Source organism: Acromyrmex echinatior, chromosome 7 (genome assembly GCF_024713525.1).
Source record: "Acromyrmex echinatior isolate Ae372 chromosome 7, ASM2471352v2, whole genome shotgun sequence".
NCBI lineage: Eukaryota > Metazoa > Arthropoda > Insecta > Hymenoptera > Formicidae > Acromyrmex > Acromyrmex echinatior.
The window spans coordinates 5,821,985-5,847,148 of NC_141858.1; the positions used below are offsets into that span (position 1 = coordinate 5,821,985).

The following is a 25,164-nucleotide window of genomic DNA, read 5'->3' on the forward strand; positions in this document are numbered from 1 at the left end:
ATCGAACTTAATGAACTTGCACAAAAACAAGAACAAGACGAGGAACTACGATCTATTCGCGAATCTCCTGATTTTCCGCTTTCTATGAAGCGAATTCAATGGGGGCCGACGCATACTACACTGTACTGCGAAATGACTGGCGAGGCAATCCGTCCCTATATATCGGCATCTTTACGAGATCGCGTTTTTCATTTATTCCATGATGCGGCTCATCCGGGCCCTAAAGTCACGGATCGGGTAATTCGTCAACGATATGTGTGCCCAACATGCATCGCGATATTACAAAATGGTGTAAGAATTGTCTTGACTGTCAACAGTCAAAAATATCCAGACACGTTCGATTACATCCTGAAAAATTTGTCGCACCTGACGGGCGTTTCGAGCACGTTCATATGGATTTAATAGGTCCCTTGCCTGAGTCGGACGGGTACAGATATTGTGTGACGATGATTGATAGATTTTCGCGTTGGCCAGTAGCAATACCTGTGAAAGATATTGAAGCCATTACAGTGGCACGCGCGTTTTATGACAACTGGGTAGCAAATTTTGGAGCACCCAAAACAATAACTACTGATCAAGGTACTCAGTTTGAAGCGCAACTGTTTACGGCACTTCTTCAGCTGATCGGCTGTCAACGAATTCGTACCACGGCGTATCATCCCGCTTCGAACGGTATGATTGAGCGGTGGCATAGAAGCTTAAAAGCTGCTATTATGTGTCATGCCAATGAAGGTTGGTCACGAGTACTTTCGACCGTATTATTAGGTCTGCGTACTCATGTCCGCCTTGACACCGGCGCATCGCGTGCGGAATTTGTCTATGGAACGACACTGCGCGTCCCCGGAGAATTTATACTGCCGGACGACTTCACTCCCTAGTCCGCAAATTTTCATAGAGGAATTCCGCGAGCATATGCGCAAAGTTAATCCAATTTCAATAGAGCATAAGCACAAGAAACGCGCATTCGTATTTAAAAATTTATATTCTTGTTCCCATGTTTTTCTACGGGTGGGCGGTACCAAGAGAGCATTAGAGCGTCCTTACACCGGCCCTCACAAGATTATAAATCGTGTTTCGGATCGAGTTTTCGATATTGAAGTTAATGGTGCACAGCGCAGTGTATCAGTCGAGAATTTGAAGCCAGCGTATGGCATACGCAATGATAGTGCGTTTCTAGAAACAGGGCAAACAGCTAATTCGTCTAGCAACGAGCGACCAACTTTGAGAACGTATGCGCGCCCGAAGAGGAAGGTGACTTTCGCTTTATAATTGTAACAGATCTTCCAAAAATGTAATTAATTTTTGTCAGATACTTTTAAGATATTCTATATGACACGTTGTATATATTTTATAAGGTAGACCTAAGTGCCGGATTCGTTGTCACTCGGGGGGGAGTATGGCAAACAGTTTATCGGTGGTTTAGTGAATTTAAAATGGGTCGTACAAACACCTCGCTCTGGAAGGCCAAAAGAGGCTACGAATGCGGAAAGCGCAAAGCAAATGCATCGAATCGTTTTGAGTGGTCGTAAAGTGAAGTTGCGCGAGTTAACTGAGGCCGTGGGCATCTCAAAAGAATGAGCGGGATACATTTTGCACGATGTTTTGGAGATGAAAAAGCTATCGGCACGATGGGTGCCGCGTTTGCTGACCATCGACCAAAAACAGCAGCGCATTGATGATTCAACAGTCGGTTTGGCGTTGTTGCAGCGTAATCGAGCGGACTTTTTTCGACGTTTTGTGACGATGGATGAAACGTGAGTCCATTACCATACGCCTGAGTCCAATAGGCAGTCTGCAGAGTGGCTGAAAAGCCACGAAAGCCGACCAAAGCGGCCAAAAGACCAACGCTCGGCCGGGAAGGTTATGGCCTCCGGTTTTTGGGATGCGCATAGCATAATCTTCGATTACCTGTAGAAGGGAAGAACAATTACGGGAGCGTATTATGTAGCGTTATTGGACAAACTGAACGACGAAATAAAGAAAAAACGGCCCCATATGGCGAAGAAAATAGTTCTGTACCATCACGATAACGCACCGTCACACACGTCCTTGAAAGCGATGGTTAAATTGGACCAATTACGATTCGAATTGGTTGCTCACCCACCATATTCTCCAGACTTGGCCCCCAGCAACTATTATCTGTTCCCAAACTCACTCAAGCGGTGGCTCCAGGAAAAGAGATTCACATCGAATGAGGAAGTCATCGCGGAAACCGAGGCGTATTTCAAAGGCTTGAACGTTTCGTACTACAGAAAGAGCATCGAAATGTTGGAAAATCGCTATCCAAGTGTATCGCCCTCGAAGGCAACTATGTTGAGGAATAAATATAACTTTGCACAAAAAACGCTTGTTTTCATTAAAAATCCCGGGACTTTTCAGCCCATGTAGTACTTGCATCTGTTGCTGAGTGTGTTAAATTTGCTAATGGGCCTCTAGTGTATACACAGTTACCACATTATGGCGGATTTTTTTGGTACAGTTTTTCATTTAATGCTTTCCAGAACAATGATCACATAGGGGCACAGCCTTACGATATGACCTCCTTAGCCATATGACCGAAGACAAGACATCTGTAACATTGTAATATGCGTACATGGTTTCATCCGCAAACGTAATGTAGCTTACCGTAAGTATATCCGACCATTTTTTAATAAGATCCTTCGAATCATCAGCGATACCTTCAAAACACAACTCGTGATATATATATTTTTGCTAGATCTGGTTTATTTGTCTCGATTCTTATACCTTTATTTGGCTCGTACGCGATTCACTTTCAAAGCACATTTTGCAGGCTTAAGTACATCAAGTACAATCTTTCTTATATCTTAAAAAGATGCAAATCTATTAGCATGCTTCTCTTCAGGCATCACAAAAAAGCTAGTAAACTTAGGCACCATGCATGATACACATGTGTAGGCTTATAGCAAGACAGGCAGGCTGTCTCCAGAAACTTCTCTCAGTAGAAAGAGCAGAAATAAAAAATCCTTCCCAGAGCTACAAAAATACAGAAAATCCAAGACTTACATACAGCAAAAAGTCAAGCAGAAAGAGCACTCGACACCAGTCCTGAAAAAGAAGCTCGTACAGGACAGCAACCAGCAAAAAGATACAGTTTCAAATGATAGAGCGACAGACAACATGTACACGTATATTCACGTAGACAGATAGATAGGTAGGTAGATAGATAGATAAGTAGGTAGGTAGGTGAGTGGATAGGTAGGTGGATGGGTAGGTAAATAGTTAGTAAGAGAGAGAGAGAGAGAGAGAGGGAGAATGAGAGTGTGAAGAAGGGCGAGAAACACTAATAAAGATCAAGGAATAGAGAGAGCAAGAAAGCGAGAGAAAATCATTATACATATATTTTGGCTTATATATTAATATAGGCTAAATATATTATTACATATGAAAACCTAACTTTTGCGCATATGAACTCGTTGGATTTGATGATATCGGTTCGGAACACAAAAGAGGCTCAAACGGAAAGGAGATGTGGTGGCAGATAGGAAGAGTACGGTTTTGATGTTAATAATGCTTTTAATTGAAAGATCGTGTATGTACGATGCGAATTTGATCTGTGTCGTCAATGCGAGATCTGTGTTTAATAATACGGACGTATAATAGCTGAGGCGGTGTGTGTGCGTGTGTGTGTGTGTGTGTGTGTGTGTGTGTGTGTGTGTGTGTGTGTGTGTGTGTGTGAGAATGTGTATGCGAGTGTGTATATTTGTTTCCGCGGAACGCGGTCTCGTGCGCCGGATGCTACAAATGGTTTTTTCTGACGTAGGTAATGGTATGCGGCACGTATATTAGCAATCAGCTAGTTTTTTGAGTGTTTTTCTGAGAGCTTTTTTCTCAAAATGCTCCATGAAGTTGGTTACTACACAGGAGAAATAGGAGAGCTACCCATTGCTACTCCTGAAGTTTGTTCATAAAATTGGTTGTTATAGGAGAAGTAAGTGGTTGTTAAGTAGTGCTCTATTAGAGGGATGAAGTCGGAAGGCACTTCATGTGAGGCCTTTATTATGTTTAATGTGTCTTTTATTGGGACTTGTATGAAAAGGAATTCTATGTCGAAACTTACAAGCAGGTCTATGAGACATAGGATATAGATAGGATACAGTAGGATTTTTTGGATCTTTTGTATGAAGTCCATTGAGTTAGTTATGTGTACTCTTATTTTTCCACTAATCACCAATATCTTCATGGAGCATTTTGAGAAAGAGCCCTCAGAAAAATATTAAAAAAACCAGAAGTTTGGTACCGTTATATAGACGACACATTCGTGATATAGAGACACGGCAGAGCCAAACTCCGTAAATTCCTTATTTTCTTCAACAATCAACATCCAAATATCCATTTCACTATAGACATAGAAAAAAACCGAAAACTCCCCTTCCTAGATGTTCTTGTCTCTAAGAAAGATGACGGTACCTTAGGTTATCAAGGGTATAGAAAACAACACACAGATAGATACTTACATGCTGAGTCACACCATCACCCAGCACAAAAACAGTCTGCAATCAACTCACTTGTACATAGAGCTTTCACCATCTCTGACAAAGCACATTTACAGACGGAACTCAACACTTAAAACTAGCCTTATAGAAAAACGGACACGACAAAAAAGACATGATCAAAACAATCAATAAACATGCAAACAAGACAACGGTCTCTGACGGACGAAAGAATCCTGTCCATTCTTTCATATATCAAAGGAACAACAGATCGGATTGGCATATTAAACAAACATAATATCCAAACTATCTTTAAATTATCCAAAAAGATAAGGACAAATCTTAAAAAATCCTAAAGATTAAAGACCTTCATTCAGCTCCGCAGGAGTATACAAAATACCTTATTTCTGCGGGCAAGTATACATTGGAGAAACCGAGAGAATGGTCAATTTACGGATAAAAAAACACCAACGTGATGTCAGGCTAAAACACGTCACGCAATCAACATTATCAGAACACAACATCGAAACAGGACATCAAATACTGTTTGACAAAACGACCACAATAACTAACATTACATACTTTCCAAGAAAGTATAGAGAAACCATAGAGATACAAAAACATCCTAACAATCTAAATAGAAATAATGGCTACAACATAAATAAAATATGGAAACTCATTCTCCCGGTTATTGAAGACTGATCAATTTCCTCTCCACCCCCACCCACAATTTTCTTCCTTCCTCCAACAAGTAGCGTAATATAAAAAAGAACGGCCCGGAGGAACAGTTCAGTATCAGGCTGCTCTTCACCCTGATGAAGTGGACTACAAGGTTCACGAAATATTGACATTCCAAGAATGGATCTGAACACAGAGATTATGCACGAAACGCATAATCTTCATATAGAAAGTACCCGTGGAAGTCATAAGAAGATAATATATTATTAGTGTGAATAAGAGAAACAGAATCAAATAATAACTTACAATTTATGTACTGATTTAGATACTAATCTAAACTCTCAGTCAAAGATCCGGTTAAGTACATTAAAGATACTGACTGTTGCTGGTTTGAAAATTAATTGTGAAGTGTAGGTCCTACACTTCACATCAGTTAATTTAAATTACAGTATTTTATATAAATTACCGTAAGTTATTATTTGATTCTGTACCTCTTATTCATAATAATAATAATATAGTATCTTAATAAGTTCTACTCCTAATTGTTCTATAGAATAGCATAAAATACTCGTAACTAAAGAATTCTTAAATCGCTTGATACAAGTCTGTGACAAATTGGATTCTCGATTTCAACCGAGGAATTTGGCAAATCAATTTTATCGATGAATATAATTAATCTACTGTTGACTGAAGTCCAAATGTTCCTGTGTTATTGTTATCTGGTAGGATACTTATTGATATTTGAATTTTTTTTTATATTTTTTTTTATATTTTGACACTTCACCATTGATGGGTTTTAAATTTTATTGTATCCGTTATTCTTTGTTCGTTAACTTATGATTGTATTTCGACGTTGTAGCACTGAGTAAGGCTTTGCAAGTTATAGTAATTGCTTAATTATATTAATCAATTATAGTAATGTTTGTTAATTATAGTAATTGAAAGTTATTTTAATTATAGCTAGAAATAAGCCATGACATTGTGTTAATTTTTAAGAAATTATGACCTATATGAATCTGGCATCTGACTTTAAGAAAAACAATTTTTTATATGCATTGGATAGAGCTAAGTTTTACCATTGTTCTTTTAGTTTGTACCTCAAGGGGTTAAAAGAAAAAAAATTTTTTTAAATATTAACATCCCACTTTGAGATATTGAAATTTTTCAAATGCCATTAGATTCAAAATCCTTTGTACCCGTTTGTACCGCAGTTTTGTTTGTACCCTTAAGGAGGTGATTGTACCAAATTTTCAAAACAGGATTGAATGCTAACTTCGCCATTTTTAATGATATTGTAAATCTGTAAACAGGTACTGTTTCGGGATCGCTTGTAGACGTTTGTACCACCATCGGTTTCGTTTGTACCCTCAAAGGGGTGATCGTACCGATTTTTCAAAACAAGAGTTAGAGCTAATTTCGCCAATTTTTAAGATATCTTAAATCTGTAAACGGGTGCTGTTTCTGCATCGTTTTTAGACGTTTATACTCTGTGTTATGATTCGTACATGTTTTATATCTTATTTTTCATTCATTCCATGGCGAAACATCCGGAAGTGGTACCAAGACATACCTCTCATAATGTTTACATAATGATGGATTTCTTCGGAACTAAGTTTTTAGCGTATTGTTGAATCCCCAGCGGGATTTCGTATGTATATCCACCATTATATGGGACCTACAGTTTAACGCCGAATCCGAACGGCGCTGGTGATCAAAGGTCTCTTACTCACCAGGTGGAGTCTTTTTCGGCTCCTTAGATGCGAAAAATCGCGTATATGGGCTCAGGCGGGATTGAATTCGGATCTACAGATCGCGCCTCATTCGCATCGAACGGCAAGCCACTTGATGCCTCATATCATATTTCATTTTACTTATTGTTTTATTTTATTGTGTACATTTGTTTTATTTTATTTTTTTATGCTTTTATGAAAATTAATATTGATAATTTTTTTTTTTGTAGAAGCACACGTTTTGGTGCGTTCAACGGTTTCGTATCTCGACACAGATCGTTATGGATTTCTCATTTACCTGACAGTCTTCGAATATGGATACGTAATGACCTATTGAATTCTTATTATATATTCCTATGTATTTTGTATGCAGCAAGCAGTCTGTATTCGCACTTATAAAATTGAATTTCTGTTGATATTTGATTTAATGTGAATTCTCCTTCCCAGTTAAGTATATTCAAATTTTTTGCGAGATCTTGCCATTATAAGTCTATGTCTATAAACAGGAGCTGAATATTCGATACTGTCTTCGTTACATCGAGTGCATTTTTTATTGCTGTAAAAATACTATTCATTTACAGTGCACTTTAAAGCATTCATGTGATGTTCATAAAATTTTGTTTTGGGTTTACTTCTAAAATGTTATATTTGTCTTGTATTGATGACAATGTAGGCATTCCATATTTATTTTGCACGAAAATTCGTTCTTTAATATGTGATTAACTAAAGCAGAGATGTTGCAGCTGCATTCCATTGTTCCACGTATAGACGTAATGAATTTATTTAATAATAATGCCCTTTCTTTATATATTTTTACGGATGGTCTACATATCGATAGTTCTTTTATGAAATGAAATATGTCGTTTTCTGTTTGCTCTAGATAGGTATGAAAATTTACTCAATCATAATAAGCGATCAACAGTGTCTGCGCAATGGCATCGAAAGGACAGATATTTGTTAAGAACAGGTTTCTTTTCGATTATCACTGGACCTAAAATGTTACCATTTTTTAATAATGGTACAGTTCTAATAAATTTTGATTTTACATGAATGCTTTCCACGTCTGGACAAATAGTTAAATACTTGCCGCGGTTCTTAGGACTTTGTTTTTGCCTTTCCAATTTTTTGTTCGTTTAAATAAGTGTGACTTGTTAAATTAGTATATTCTTCGGTACTTGTATTGTTCGTATTAATTAAATTCTCTACTTCAATCTTTAATATCAACAGGTAAAACTTCAGAACTGATTAGAATTTCTTCACTAATTGATGCCCTGTCCGACTTTTTTAACATCAATATCAGCAGCATATAACATTTTTATGGTACCTTTAAATGTTTTAATATGCGAAACTGTAAATTTGTCAGTACGTACACATTTAGTTTTAAAAATCAATTGTTTTAATTCTCTAAAATATTCTTCGCTACAGGCGGAAGATGCTGTTTGTACCGACATTACTCCATAAAGAAAAATGTTTAACTATTTTAAGTAAATTTATAGCAAACTGTGGGCATCAATATGGATTTGACCTTCTCCTTCAGTAGTACTTGTTTCACTTGTTGATTGAATGCACTACAAAAAATCTTTGCACCGCTTTCATTGTTATCTAATTCGTTCATCGAATTATCATCAAGATTTGTTTCGTGATCATTGTCATATGAAAATATATCGCCCCTAATTAATTTAATTAACCTCTCTTGCGCACTAAAGCAATTATTTTTTTCCTTCATAATTATATTTTCAGTATCAGAAACACTTGTGATTAAAAGATCGTGACAAATTTGGCGAAACATATCAATGTCTGTAATTTTGCTAACAAATCAACACAGCATACATGTATATAAAAATCTTTAATTCGCATATGTTTATTCTCAAAACATTTCCATCGACATACTAATTTTATTAGATGTGCGATGTCAATACGTATGATGCATTTAGGCTTTTGTACACAATCAGAACCTTCTAGAAAGGTTACACATTGATCAATATATGTGCTTAAATTTATATCATTAAACGCAAGACTAATGGCATTTAATAATGCGAGAGAATAATCACACAGCACATACAATTTCTGAAGGACAAGGAAGAAGTGTCCGTAACTATTCTCGTAATCAGAAAGATATATTAGTGTTACATAACATATTAGTGTAATGCTTCTCTGAAATCATTTGACACACTATTTTATGATTATTAATTAATATATAATATATATATTTAACATTTTATCATTAAAAGGAGCTAAATTTGATATAAAAATATCATACGTGATGTATTATCTGACCTTTTAATACATTTTATTAATGAACCAGTAGCACACAAAGTACCTGTTTCATTTTGTTGTTTGTTAAACCTCTTGTATAAAAATACTTGTTCATCGCTCCAATACATAACAAACAATTTATCCATGCCTATTTCTCTCATAAAACCGGCGAACTCGGCTTTATATTTCAATTCGGCAATAGACAAATAGGATCGGAGATCTTACTTAATCCTAAATTTCTAACTTTTTTCAACTGTTTAGCTTTATGTAAGACAGTCTCCTTATATAGATGCGCTGGTTCTACGTCTCCAAATGTCATTATTTCATCTGCTTCTTTTCTTCTCCATGCATATACCGATGATGCGCGTATTTCTTTTACAATGCGGGCTCTATGAGCAACCACGCAATTATCGTTTCTTTGTATGTTTAATATTCGTTGTGTCACTAGTAGATACATGGATGTCAAGTCCCTCTGCAGTCGGTTTAAGACTATATACATATAATATTGTAACTAAATGACATTGCGAGCATTTTTCCCAGAATTTAAGGTATATTTCGCCTTCGTTTCCATTAATTTTAGCATTTTTATATGAAAAACAACATGGAAATTTTAAAGTCTTCCATAATTCTGAAGTCACTACACGTCTGTCCAGCCCTTATTTAAAATTTTATACGTCCGATCTTTATAGACAGCATCCATTGGTGCTATTTTTTTCCATGCTTCATTTATAAGTGAACAGTAGTCCATAGAGAAGGCAAAATATTGTCCGACGATTGCACTGACCTGGATTAGTTACTATCATCAGATGTTAGAGATATGTCTTTCATACGAATTATGCCATAATGATTAAGCAATCTGTCTAATAAATATTATGTGTACCTATTCTGTGACACACATAAATATATATATTTCTTTGACATTATATCATTTAATTTAACGCACGCTTTCTCCCATACAGAATGCGATAAATTTAATATATGATCTTTATCATCAGACACACATAAATCTTTTAGAATCTCGAATATCTCTTTTGCTGCTTTTCGCGGCATGTTTAGATAATAACTTATCGTAAAAACGGCAAATTACTTTAAAAAAGAAAGACAGAAAAAGAATTAAAAAAAAAAGATAAACAAGATATAAAAACGTTAAGAGAAATATGGCGTTACAGATGAAAAGAGACAAAAAGATTGAAAAATACAAAAAAAGCGATGTTTTTTTTTCAACCGAAAATAATTGCCGTCGCTTATTCTACTACGCTCATCCGCCGATCGCTACATATAGTACACGAAAGTGGTTAGCTGTTCTCTTCTAAACTGGACCGGTGCCGCCACCACCGTCCGCGGCCGTACCCACTTCTTATCTTTCAGCGTGCGCATACAGCCGCGGATGGTGGCGGCGCAACCGGTCCAGTTTAGAAGAGAACAGCTTTCAGATTTAAAATATCTTTAAAAATAGCGAAGATAGCACTCACCCTTGTTTTGAAAAATCACTCCCTTAAGGGTACAAACGAAACCGGTAGTACAAACGTCTACAAACGATCCCGAAACAGCACCCGTTTACAGATTTAAGATATCTAAAAATTGGCGAAGTTAGTTCTACCTTGAGGGTATAAACGAAACCTACGATGGTACAAACTATCCCGAAACAGCACCTGTTTACAGATTTACGATATCTTTAAAAATGGCAAAGTTAGCATTTACCCCTGCTTTGAAAATTCGGTACAATCACCCCCTTAAGGATACAAACGAAACCGATGGTAGTACAAACATCTACAAGCGATCCCGAAACAGCACCTGTTTACAGATTTACGATATCTTTAAAAATGGCGAAGTTAGCACTCACCTCTATTTTGAAAATTTGATACAATCACTCCCTTGATGGTACAAACAAACGCTTCCGAGTACAAACGGGTACAAACGATTCTGAATCTAATGGCATTTGAGAAATTTGAATATCTCAAAGTAAGGTGCTAACATTTAAAAAAGTTTTTTTTTTCAACCCCTTGAAGTACAAACGAAAAGAATGTACAATCAGGTACAAACCTAGTCCATTGCATATAAAAAAAATTGTTTTTCTTAATGTTGGGTGCCAAGTTCACATAAATGAAAATATGTCTACATAGAATTAACGTTTCGACCCAGATTGGGTCATTTTCAAAGTTCTAAAATAAATATATATAAATATATATAAATAAATATATAAAATGGTTGATTAAAGATAGGCTAACAAAAGATGACTACTTATAGAGATACGATGACAAAGAAATGATTAGAAATAGACCTTAGTTGTTTAGGCCATAATTTCAAATCCAAAGATATAGCTGAATACATGTCGACAAATATTCAGATTCGAAAAAAATTGCTAAGTATAAATCGCTGAATATGTAATTGAAAGTATTGTAGATCCTGGATATGGTATTACAAAAGATATTATCACATATAAAAATATCGCTGATAATGACATTAAGTAACCCAATTATTAATTAATCTTTCTAATGAAAGTTAATTCGGATTCTGTAAATATATTATTGAATTGTATTTATAAGAATTAAAATGTACAAAAATTTAACTAACAGCAATGAACGTGAAATGTATAAAATAAAATATATAAAATATAAAATTCGGTCATATAAATAAGACAGAATTAAAAAAAATACGCGTATGGAACATAAAATAAGTAAAATAAATAAAGCCGAATTTAATAAATTTAATGTATCTAAAAAATGTTTAGAAACATTTGTGAAAAAGAAAAAACACCTTAAAAAACGCAATGTGAAGTCCGATAATAAAATTGTAGTATCAGAAGTAAAGATGAGTGAAACAGTAAAAGTATAACATATTTAAATATAAAAGGAAGCAAACTTGCGATGAGAACTATTGTTTATTGTCAATCAGTAAGTTGAAAAGTGACGACCTGTAAGAAACTAATTAAGAAAACTGTACGGAGAGAGTAAAATAGGAAGGAGAAAACTGAGAGGGAGAAAGATTGTATGATTGGAAGATAGGAATCCGGTAACGCTTCCGTATCATTCTGCCTGTTTAAGCTCTGTTTTTGGTAACAAGCTCTTAATCATTTCAGAAATTAGACGTTTATTATAAGATAGATCACTCAACATTTAGAATTCTAACATTATTCCAGTCGAAATTATGGTTACATATAGTTCTATGATCCGTGAAAACCGAAGAAGATCCCGATTTTTTTCTTATGTCTAACACATGCTCTTGTGATCTAATTAGTCTCCTTTTTGTCTGATCAACAACTAGTAACTAGCTTCGCAATCCCCACAGGATATTTTATAAATCACGCCCTGGTGGGAGAGAGAGTCCAGTTGGTCTTTTCCCCTTTTAATGTAGCTTTTCAAAGTATTCGGAATTGAATAAGATAGCTTACAGCCAAGTTTGAAGGCTATAAGCAAGAAACTTTCAGAGATACGTTTAACGTAAGGTACAATAAAATATTTTTGCGTGGTTAATTTTTTTATTTAAATTAATGGCTGTATTATTAGGTGTACAACTTTGCTTCAGCCGTTTTTTTCCAAAATTCGAGGCTTTATTGTAAAAAACTGGTTATACATTTATGATTCAAAGTATTGTCCATCGCTAGCCACTACTTTCTCCCATCTTTCGGGCAGTGTACGAATCTCGCGTCGAAAAAACTAGTCATCTTTTGAGGCGATCCACGAATCGATCCAATTTTTTACTTCCTCATAAGACCGGAAGTGCTGGTCAGCCAGGCCGTGTGCCATTGATCGAAACAAGTGATAATCAGAGGGAGCAACGTCTGGAGAATACGGCGGGTGGGGTAGGACTTTAACGTTTCCAAGTATGTCTTGACCACTTTCACAACATGGGGTCAAGCATTGTCATGCTGCAAATCTTTATCGTGTCTGTCGTTGTATTGCGGACGTGTTTTTCAATGCTCGGCTCAAAGAAATCAATTGCGTTCGATACCGATCGCATTGTTTCAGTCGGTTTTAATAGCTCATAATACACTACGCCGAGCTGGTCCCACCAAATACAGAGCATGATCTTGGAGCCGTGAATATTTCGGTCTGGAACGTCGACGTGGAAGCATGGCCGGGAACTCCCCATGATTTTCTGCGCTTGGGATTATCGTAATGAACCCATTTTTCATCCCCAGTCACAATGCTATGCAGAAAGCTCTTCCGTCTTTGCCTTTCAAGCAGCTGTTCACAAGCAAACAAACGTCGTTCAACATCTCTCGGCTTCAACTCGTACGGCACCCAATTTCCTTGAATCATTCTCATGGCTTTGAGACGTTTTGAAATGGCTGATTGAGTCACTCCTAATGATCGTGCCAATTCTTTTTGATTTTGACAAGAGTCTTGATCAAGTAATGCCTTCAATTCTGCATCTTCGAAAACCTTCTCTCTTCCACCGCTATGCTGGTCTTCGACGTGAAAATCACCGTTCTTGAAGTGTTGAAACCACTTATGATACGTTGTTTCACTAATAGCGGCCTCACTATAAGTATTTGAGAGCATTCGATGAGCCTCAGCCGCAGATTTCTTCATATTGAAGCAGAAAATTAAAACCTCCCGCAAATGACAAGAATTTGGCTCGTAAACTGACATTTTCAATCGAGAATAACTTTATGTTGCAAACACAAATCGATTAATGTTTCTATGGGGTTATATTGACAGATGCCCAAGTTTATTGTGTGACGTCTATGATCTATTTATTTCGACCACTTACCGCTAAAGCCATCCATAGGAAAATAGCGGAAACAAAGTTGTATACTTAATATTATTATTGTAAATGTGAAAATTTTTTTTTGTATTATCGAAAAAAAAATTTATAGGATATCCGTTATTAAAAAAAATATTAATCGCTTCAGTCAAATTCTTATGATGGAAATCGTGGGACAATATAATTCTATCAAAGCATTTATCTATCAGCACTAATTTTGACAAATTTTGACAACACCCCTTTTGACAAATCGGATGATGAGAGCAAAAATTGAGGTATCTTTCAAAGAAAGTTGGCTCATGATATTTATCGAAAATAATTCTGTTTTTATCAATAATAACCGTTGTATCCAAGAAATTTAATCATTAATATCCATTTTTATGGTGAAACTAAAGTCTAGTATGCAAAAAATTAAAAACATTTTGGATTTCATTTAACGAATCACCTGGAACTGCTATAGCATATAAAATGATATAGTCCACATACTGAAAGTAAAATAATGATTAAGTAGCTAATGTCTCAATTGCCCGGTTTCCAAATCTTGCATAACGATTTCAGATATAATGGGTAATAGAGATGAACCCATAGGAGTACCAAAAATCTGTTTAAAATTTGTCATTAAAAGAAAAAAAAATGGAATTTAAAACTAAGTGAATGACTATCAAAAATTCATCTAGTGGTATATTAGTTTTGCAAAAAATGTGAATCCATCTTTTACTAATGCTCTCAGATGCAAGTTCTATGGGAACATTAGTAAAAAGAGAAACAACATCTAAGGAAGCCAAAACGTAGTGAGACTCAAAAACCGTTCCATTGAGTTTGTCGACAAAATAAAAGTTATTTTTCACTTGGCTAGATATCTCAGGAATGCTGTTGTTAATGATATTGTGAAGAAATAGAAATAGAAAATATAGAGGACTATTAATTGATGGAACTATGACTTTCAATGGATTTCTAAGCTTATGAACTTTCAGTAAGCCATAAACTCTGGATGTATTACTATCCGTTGTAAGTAGTCTTCGGTATATGGACTCATCAATAAAACATTTATTCTTCTATCTGACAAGAAGGCAGCGAAAATCATTAGACAACTTTCTCACAGGATTCCTGTCAATGCTAAAATAAGTATCATTATCCGAAAGAATATATTCTCCATTTTGTTAATGTAATCCGTTCTGTCTAAAACCACTATGACGTTTCTCTTGTCAGCACGTGTAATAAGTAAGTTGAGAGATCTTTTATAAATTGATTCATAATATTTAACCAAATAGATAATTGTTTGTCATTATGGCTGACGGAAAATCATTGGAAAAATTAAAAATAGAAATAAAATTGTTTCTAGTGAAGTTTACAATATTATTAGAACGACCAGATATACTATTGGGTATGGGAATAAGTTTCCGCCCATTGCAGAAAGATATCGTTAGTAGTATTGCTCGTGTGTTTGATAGAACGGCAAGACATGTTTTTGAAAGGTGTGTGTCCAAACTTTTGAGCCCAATAGATGGCATTCGTTTGAAGCATAACAAAGAGTAATTTTTTTGCGTTGAAGATGTTGGAATTTATTCCAAAAAAGCAACATTTGCGGGAAGTTTTACTCCATTATTTTATTTTAAAGAAAAGTGCTGCGGATCGTTTGCTCGTAGATACTTACGGTGAGCATGCTCCATCGAAAACTAGTTGTAAAGAATGGTTTCAGCGATTCAACAGTGGTGATTTTGACGTGCATGACAAAGAACGCGAAGGTGCACCGAAAAAATTTGAAGATGCAGAATTGCAAGCATTACTCGAAGAAGATTCGTGTTTATCGCTCAATAGGTTAGCAAAAGAGTTAAATGTTGATAGATCCACTGTTGGAAAACGTCTACACGCAATGGGAATGATGCAAAAAGAAGAAAATTGGGTACCATACAAATTGAAAGAGAGAGACATGGAAAGACGTTTGATCATCTGCGAGATGCTTCGTCAATGACAATAAAGAAAGGGTTTTCTATATCGTATCGTAACTGGCGATGAAAAATGGATCTACTACGATAACCCTAAACGCTTGAAGGTGAACCAGGTCCATCAATGCCAAAACGAAATATCCATACTTCGAAGATTATGTTGTGCATCTGGTGGAATCAAAGAGGTATTATATACTATGAGTTGCTCAAACCGTCCAAAACCATCACTGGCGATCGTTATCGGCTACAACTGATACGTTTAAACCAAGCTTTGAAAGAAAAACGACCGGAATGGAACAATAGGCACAACAAGCTGATTCTGTTACATGATAACGCTAGGCCACACGTTGCAAAACTGCTCAAGAAATACTTGGAAGGAGTAAAATGGAAATTCTGCCCCACCCGCTGTATTTACCGGACATTGCCTCTTCAGATTTCCATTTGTTCCGATCCATGCAGTCGGCCCTTTCTGGAGAACGATTCAATTCTTATGAAGGTATTAAAAAATGGCTTGATGAATGGATCGCTTCAAAAGAACCAGATTTTTTCATTCGAGGAATCCGTTTATTACCGGAAAGGTGGGAGAAAGTTGTCGCTTCCGAAGGAGCATACTTTGAATAAACTCACTTATATAGATTTGTTTAAATAAACACATCTTTTTCATTTAAAAAGGGCGGAATATTATTCTCATACCTAATATTTTCAATAGTTTTTATAAATTCAATCTTAGTTTCAATCTTAGTTTTGTCAATGTTATATTTGTTGATAGGAAATTATAACCCTCACCTAGCTATATAATAGTAATTGAACCTCCCTAGGTATGTCAGTATTGATTAAATTGATAAATCATTTTTCATGTATTAAATCCAGAGGAAATGCCTCATTAAACAAATCAGAAGAAATATTAGACATTCTCAAATTGAATGAAATGATTAAGATCTATGGGAGCACCATTAAAGTTAGAATTTGACCTATTATTTAAAATATTCTCGGAGTGACTAGAGACTGTAGAATCGAAATTGTTAATACTAAAATTTAACGAATTATTATAGAAACAGAGCATAAATAAAAAACTGATCAAATTCGGTATTTATTGTAATTAATTTGTTTGGATTGCAATCATTTAATTTTCTTATCAATTCTAGATGTTTGCTCTATAAAGATGTCTAATTCTAAATGCTTGCTCTTAATTTTATTCAAATAATTGAAAAAACTGCAGGAAATATGCTCAGGAACAATGATAGAAATATGACTGGTCATCTTAAAAATATTATACCTTTGGTGTAATGTAAATGACTATATGCATCCTTTAACTCCATCGCAAAATAGCTTTTACATTATTAAGTAGGAATCATGGCGTATATCCAGGATTCACTTTCCATTAACTACATATATTCAGCAATTTTCGAATCTGAATATTTGGTGTAAATCTAGGATCTACTTTCCGTCGACTACATTCATATTCAGCTATATCTTTGGATTTAAAGTCATGATCAAACAACCAAAGTCTACTTTTAATCAATTTTTTGTCATCGTATCTCTATAAGTAATCTTTTGTTAGCCTATCTTTAGTCAACCGTTTTATATATATTTATAACTTTGAAAATGAACCCGATTGAGGTTGAAACATTATTCTATGTAGACATATTTTATTTTTGTTTTTACTTTTATGTTTATTTAATGTCAACTGTATCATATTCGTATTAATGTACGACAGTACATTAAAATTTGCTGTTTTGACTCGTAGCTTTTCTTAAGCACAATTTCTTTTATTTGAATTATTTGAGCCATATTTTATTATGTATTAATCTAATTTTAATTTTAATTTAATATAATTTTATAATTTACATTAATATAATTTTAATTAACTAATCAGGTCATGTTTTTATCAGTATTAACAAAGTGCAATAGTTAATTTCTGAGAAATAATGGTATCGGTTTAGAAAACCTATGTCAATATCGGGGACTTTCTTCTAGTGAAGTCTATAATTTAATCAGAAATCGGATTTATAAAATAATGGATTCGAAAGATTGGATCCGGTTGGATTCGAATATCCGGATCCAAGGTATTGTACTTCAGGGTATTGTATTATTCGGGTATAAAATCCGGATAATATGACTATCCGGATATCCGCATACCCGAATATCTACAGATCCGGACGAAATCGTCAACCCTAATGTACGTGCGTGCGTGCATGCGTGCGTGCATGCAAGAGATCATACAGAGTGTTTTAGAACAAACATTTGTGTTTAAAATGATGTATTCTTGACATAATTCTAAGTATTCTTGACACAATTTTTCGTTTGCCAAAATTTTTCCAAAATTTTTTGAATTATAAGTGAAAACTGTAAGCAAATTATGGGTCTCGTGCGGAAGATAAACAGGGGCGGCATAACGCACTATTCGACGCAGGCGCTCAGTTGCGATCAGTTGCTCGATACACATGAAACGCATGATGGTACGCACACCTATACGTTTTTCTTCCCTTCCCTTCCTCTCTCTCTTTCTCTCTCTCTCCTACCTTGTAGAGATGTTTTGATATCGTAGCCGAAAAAAGCAAGATAATTTCATGATCGAGAATTTCAATAAGATTCTCATTAATCCACACTAAATAACAATAAAGTTTTGTTTTTCATATTAATTTAATTATATCATGTATCATTTACGCGAATTTTTGTCTTTTACATTAATTGTTACACGTATAACATTTCACGCACACCTAATGAATTTATCAGTTCGTCATTAATTGCTACTGATTAATTATTTAGCGACTGAGAATTAACAAAGTGCAATAGTTAGTTTCTGAGAAATAATGGTATCGGTTTAGTAAATCTAAGAAAAAAAACACATTGCATACATTAATTAATAATCAGAAGCCTTTCTTCTTTTATAAATTGTATCATGTTTACGAACTTATTTATGCACTTGATTGATTTTTACAAACAAATTGACTCAATACTATTTATCGCTGCCGATTAATAATTCGGCAACTGAGAATTACTACAAAGAAAGAACATTATACGCAGTAATCACAATCAAATTCTCTCGCAGGTCAATACGGCGACGGATTTACACAAACACTTGAACGACAAAATGAAAAATTTGCTAACTTTATTACAGTTAAGTATATCCTTCAAAACGAAAGAGAAATCTATAAGTTATATCAAATTTCTCTAAGTTATATTTAACATATGAAAATCTATTTCTTGAAGTCAATTATAAATTATTTATAAAGACGTTCGTCACTACAAAATGCGTGATATCAGTACAAACTTATCTTTTTAAAAAGGTAAAAAAAAGTGCTAAGAAAATGTGCTTCTCGAATAAAACCCAAGTCCTATTAATAATAGTTTTAATTTTTCTTCAAGAATATTCTTATTGAAGGTCTTCTTATTCAATTCAAGTAATGGCAACTTTAATTCTATGTCAAAAATTATTATTTAAAAAAAAAGTGTATCAAATGAAAAATTAAAACAAATACAATCTTAACTAATCAAATTCAATTGTATCAAATTAAAAAATAAAACAAATAGTATTGTCTCTTGTTATTCATACAAACTTACCTTTTTAAAAAAAAAACGCTAAGAGTGCGTGCTTTTCGTAAAAAATCATTTGGACCGGTTTCACCAACGTCAATTACTTAATTGGCCGTGGAATTGACTAATTGTGTTTGCTGTTTAATAGAATCAGTACAAAATTACCTTTTTAAAAAGGTAAAAAAAAGTGCTAAGAAAATGTGCTTCTCGAATAAAACTTAAGTATCCAACCCAATTAATAGTAGTTTTAATTTTTTTTCAAAGATATTCATATTGAACATCTTTTTAATTTTTATTCCAACCCAAGTAATAGCAACTTTAATTCTCCGTCAAAAATTACTATACCTTGAAAAAAGCTAATATATCAAATGAAAAATTAAAATTCAGATGCTATAATCTTAACTAATCAAGTTAAATTCTATCAAATTCAAAAGTAAAACGCAAGTGCTATTGTTACTTAACTCTAATGATATGTATCATTTGTGTCGCATCCGGGGGAGGGAGGCAACGTTTGTTGCCCTATCATAACACGGAGGCACGTGGGGAAGAGCCTTGATTCCGAGTTAGCTTGAAATCTAATCTTCCACTACCCTTTCGGGATTCCATCAGTATCTCGAAGACACTAAATCGCGTGTATTATCCTTCGTCCTTAGGAAGGGCGGTGGAAGGTATGAAGAAACACATTGCGATATTAAGGAAATATATCATTCTTTTATTATCCTTATGTTTTCGTGGTTTCAATTTTTACAATGCGAGGTCCTTGGGACGAGGGTTTTGAAATTCCGCAGAACACCTTGCGAGGCCGAATGGGGATCCGTGATAGAGTCACGGATAGTGGAGGGACGGGAAGTTGGAAGGATTCCCTTCTAGGGGCTGTACTGACTAGGAGACTACCCGCTCGGGCGTAGGTGTAGGCTCGGCCGGTGCCCTCTGATCTGCAGAACGAGGAAGAGGAAGTGAGTGGCGGGGCCATTCCCCGAACACGGATGGATCGACCTCCCCGTACGAGTGAAGTTGTTTTACTAATCTCCTGAGTTGCCGCTTAACGCCGCCGTGTTGTTGTCCTCTGCCCATCTAAGGAAGATTGGCGTAAGGGTTTAATTAGCGCGTGAAGGAACTTAGAGAAAAATAGGAAACAGAGAAGATGGGAGAGATAAAACGCACCAGGTGTGAGCGCGATATCTTGGGAGTGGAAGCATGCATCAAAGCGCACCAGTAGTGAACGCGATTGTAATTCGGATTGTAGAGAAGGGAAGGGGAGAGTGCACTAGGAGTGAGCTGAACCTGAAGGGAAGTCTAGTATAAGACGAGCGATATGCTACAATTGTTAGGGCTAGATTTATATAAAGAGAGAAGGAAAGCTTAATGATAGGAAGTTAAAAATAATAAATCAAAAATTAAGAATAAATAACTGAGATTTATTCAAATTAATAGTAACTGAACCTAATTGCTAAATGAAGATTACAAAATTACTCGTGAAGCGAAGTGTTGTATGCTAGTTGGTCGTGGCGAAAATAATGCGAGCGTGGTGTTTACAATCATACCTGTTTATGACAATTAAGACACATGTCAAACAAAGGCGGAGCGGACATAATGTCTATAGCCGGCGACGCAACGAATGTCGATGGGTAGTACAATGATATGATTTCCTGAACGGATCGCGAGATTTACATGTGGATGAGGTCTAATTATATCGCGAAGCGAAGATGATTGTTACGATATAAGTAACGGCGCGAAGTCGCGATTTTCCATGAGTCCTAGAATATATACTTGTATAAGTCCCGAATGTGAATTATCGCGAAATTCTAAGCACTAATGATAAGAATAGAAAATTTTCCAAGTATCAGACGAAAAAAGACGAAAATTTTATAAGTATTAATCGCGAAGTTTAGAGAAATTTCTAAATATTATAGATTCGCGTAATAGTGAAATTAATAAATATAGAAATTGGAAGAACGCGAGTATTATAGTATTGCGAAAAGAAAAAAGAGAATTATAAGTATTAAGTCGCACGAGAATCGCAAAAAATACATATAAGTATTAAGTCACGCGAGAATCGCGAAAAATATAAGTATTAAGTCACGCGAGAATTATAGTTACCTTTCTCACTAAGTGTTCGCAGGGAATTCCGTGCTCCGAGAATTTCGGCAATTTTCGAAGAAAGTAACCCGTGTTCCTGCGAAGAATCAATTTATATACTAACCGATTGGTGGCCCTTCGCAGTACGGAAGGTATTGCGATCACGTGGATCGCCCGTGGGCATCATTCTAGTTACATTTGTTTCGATTGTCGCGAGATTAAGTTAATTACATTTATTAATTATTGTCCTGACCGTCTCTTCGTAGCACCTTTTAGCCGCTCGATATGCACCTGCAACTATCTCTTTTGTGCTTGCTGTTTTTACGCGTGAGTTTCCTCACAATTCGCGTCGTATCTTACTCGACGTTATATGTGCGGCGAGTATTATTGAGTATTATTGTGCCATTTTATTGCCAAGACTGTGTCTATCTAATATTGATCTGGATACAAAAAGAATCTCTTAAGGTTATTTTATTGGTTATTTGAACAATTAATTGTTAAATGATAACTTAAGTTGCAACAATAAGTATACGCATGAATTTTTCTGAGTATATTTTTAACAATCTAATGTTAGTCGCAACCTCGGTCTCTCGGGTATTGAAACAAAAAAATTGGTTTTTACTTTACAGCAACTATTATTTTTAGTGATTAATTAAGAGGTTTCGGCGATCACGTGTTGGGTACATGAATCCCCGCGGCTTGAGCCGATGTCAGCGGTTCGAGTTATATATGTTTATGTCTATTATTCCGACCGCATGTTTTCACTTGTCAGCAGGTAGCTGCTGGCTCGTCAGTTGTGAATTTGACAGCCGGACATTAAAATTCGTATAAAAGATTTGATATCAACACAATTGGCGCCAAGTTAAATTTCAGACAAAATTAAATAAATAATATAAACTTTAATACGTAGTGCTGAAAAAGTTTCTACAATTTACTTCCAGTGACGCCAACGTTCTGCTAACGTTCATATCTGTAAAATTAGACATTTTTAACCTATAATTCAGTTGAACAATTTGTACCCAAGCCAACTAGTTTTGTTTGCATAGTATTTTAAAAGAAGTTATTTTGTGAGAAAATGGAAATTTCGCGTGAAAATTTTCGGGCAATGATTTTTTACAATTACAAATGTAATCTAACTCCGAAACAATGCATCGATCGACTTCATTTGACTTTTTGAAGCACCATCCAATAAGACTGTTTATAATTGGTTTGCCGAATTCCAGCGTGAACGTACTTTTTTTTGTGACAAATTCCGTGAAGATCGTCCATCCATGTCTATTGTTGCTGCCACTAATATTGATGCTGTGCGTGAAATGATTGAGCGAGACCGGCATATGACATACCGCGAGATTCAGGCATCCTTAGGCATTGACATGAAAGCAATACATACGATTTTGCATGATCACTTGAGCATATGGAAACTTTGCAGTCGTTGGATCCCACACAATTTGACCAAAGATTCAAAAACGACTCAAAAACAGGCTCGTGTTAAATGGAGCAAAGAAATGCTCAAGAAATTCAACCGAGATCGATCAAATTTGATCTACAACATCGTTACTGGGGACGAAACATGGATCTATTCGTATAAGCTCGAAAATAAACAACAATCCACTGTTTGGATATTTCAAAATGAACCGAAACCAATAAAAGTTGTTTGTTCACGCAGTGCTGCCAAGCAAATGATTGCTTGTTTCTTCAGTTTATACCGGACATGTAGCAATCATGGCTTTAAAGGATCGAAGGATTGTAAATACTGATTGGTATACAACAATTTGTTTGCCAGAAGTAAATGAATTACGTAGAACAAACGGAATCGTCGCATCATCCTTCATCATGATAACGCCAGCGGTCACACAGCACGTCAAACCATTGATTTTTTATCCAATAAAAATGTCGAATTGATGACTCATAGTCCGTATTCACCTGATTTATCACCTAATGACTTCTTTTTGTTCCCAAACATTAAAAAGAAGATGCGTGGTGAGCGATTTGAGTCACCTGAAGCAGCTGTTGAAACATTTCGTACATTGATTTCTGAGGTTACAGCCTCAGAGTAGAAAAAATGTTTCGAAAATTGCTTCGAGTGTATGCAAAAATGTATCGATCTTAAGGGCGAATACTTCGAAAAACAATAAAGCCAATTACCGAATTTTACATGTTTTTTTTCATATTGTTTACAGAAACTTTTTCAGCAGGCTACGTAATAGGCTGAGTATAGGGATTCTAACTCACTATGTGTTAGTGCGCATACGTATACGATGTGTATGTTTGTATGTGTGTGTGTGAAGGAGTCAGGGTGGGGAAAAGTGCCTCATAGACATTGCGCACGCACGCACGCACAAATGGCTAAGCTTTCCTAATTTGAATCATTATTAAAACTGTTATTGAGTAACTATCGAACACTTATTAAACTATATATATACTACTAAACAGCTATCATTATTGATAGATTCTTAATTATAGAGATAGGGAAAAGAAATTATAAAATGCATTTTAAAAAATCTCATACTTTAGTTTTTAAACTTGATATATTTCTTTTTGATGTTGCAACCACCAATTGTATTTTAAATACATTTTGTAACGCACAATTCTTAACATATTTCACATCGTACAGTATTAATAACAGTTAATCAAAAGAAAACTTGTGTAAAAACACATTTTATAGATTCATTTAAATTTCTCCAGTACCAATTTAGAAAAATTAGCGTCGTATCTCGATAAATTAAAGATAAATTGAAAATTACGCGATCAGAATTTTTTAATCTCAGCGCGAAGGATTTCGATCTTCTCACATGTAAAGGTATACGAGGTCTGTCCCAAAAGTATCCGACCTACCTTCATTTTTCGGCGCTTGGCTTATTCTTCGTCATCCAGTTGATGGCATCCTTTAAAGTAGTCCCCATTTGATTGAACAACACGCTCATATCGATGCTTCCACTTCCCAAAGCAGTCTTGAAAGTCAGTTATTGGAATCGCCTTTAGTGCATTCGTCGCATTGATTTCAACAGTCTTCTTGTCATCGAATCGGTGTCCTTTAAGCGGCATTTTCAATCGAGGAAATAGCCAAAAGTCCCAGGGAGCTACGTCGGGACTGTACGGAGGCTGGCGAAGCTGTACAACACTGTGTTTTGATAAATACTGCAGCACAAGGTTTGATGCATGCGCTGGAGCATTGTCGTTTCGGTCATTTTTAGCTACTTAAAAATCCGACGAACGTGAAAAAGACACTGTAAATAAATACACACTGCGTATAAACTATACGTCCTACTAGTGTCGGCGACCAACCGATAAGTTCGTAAGGTCCTACTGTTGACGTGCCTGCCCGGTAGAGGTCGCTAGAACACTTTGGCGCGAAGATATAAATGCAGGTCGGATACTTTTTGGAGAGACCTCGTATTTCCGTACGAGTACGTTGACTGCGTCAAAAAATTGGAGGATACATGTTTACCACCGTGCAAATCGTTTTATAGTTCGTTAAGGAGGTTCTGGAGTGTCCTGTTTTATCATTAAATATTAAAAACATCTTTCTCGTAATTGTGTTTATGGATTGAAAAATCCTTCTCCACAATTAAAATATCGACAACAACGCAATTCGCCAGCTACATTTGAATACGAAAAACGAAAGAAAATTAAAGACTTACAGTTTTATTATCGATTTCTGTAGTCAACACATCACAATATGTGTTGCATATTAGAGTTTCAGATCTTGCACGTTCATAAAAAGTAGCTGGCGAATTGCGGAAAACCTAAACGAACAATCCTATGCTTTTAGAAACG

At 35.4% G+C, this 25,164-nt stretch overlaps 1 protein-coding gene across 4 annotated transcripts in view; it reads right to left on the bottom strand.

Moving 5' to 3' along the window:
* The window catches only part of LOC105144011 (uncharacterized), a 488,432-nt gene that overhangs the window by 363,714 nt on the left and 99,554 nt on the right, over positions 1 to 25,164 (bottom strand). The window contains exon 2 of one of the 4 annotated variants that reach the window (XM_087408170.1): positions 3,029 to 3,066. The exons of the other annotated variants lie outside the window; for them this stretch is intronic. The gene's annotated coding sequence lies outside the window, so the exon portion shown is untranslated. The remainder of the gene's footprint in view (positions 1 to 3,028; positions 3,067 to 25,164) is intronic. 4 annotated transcript variants of the gene reach the window in all.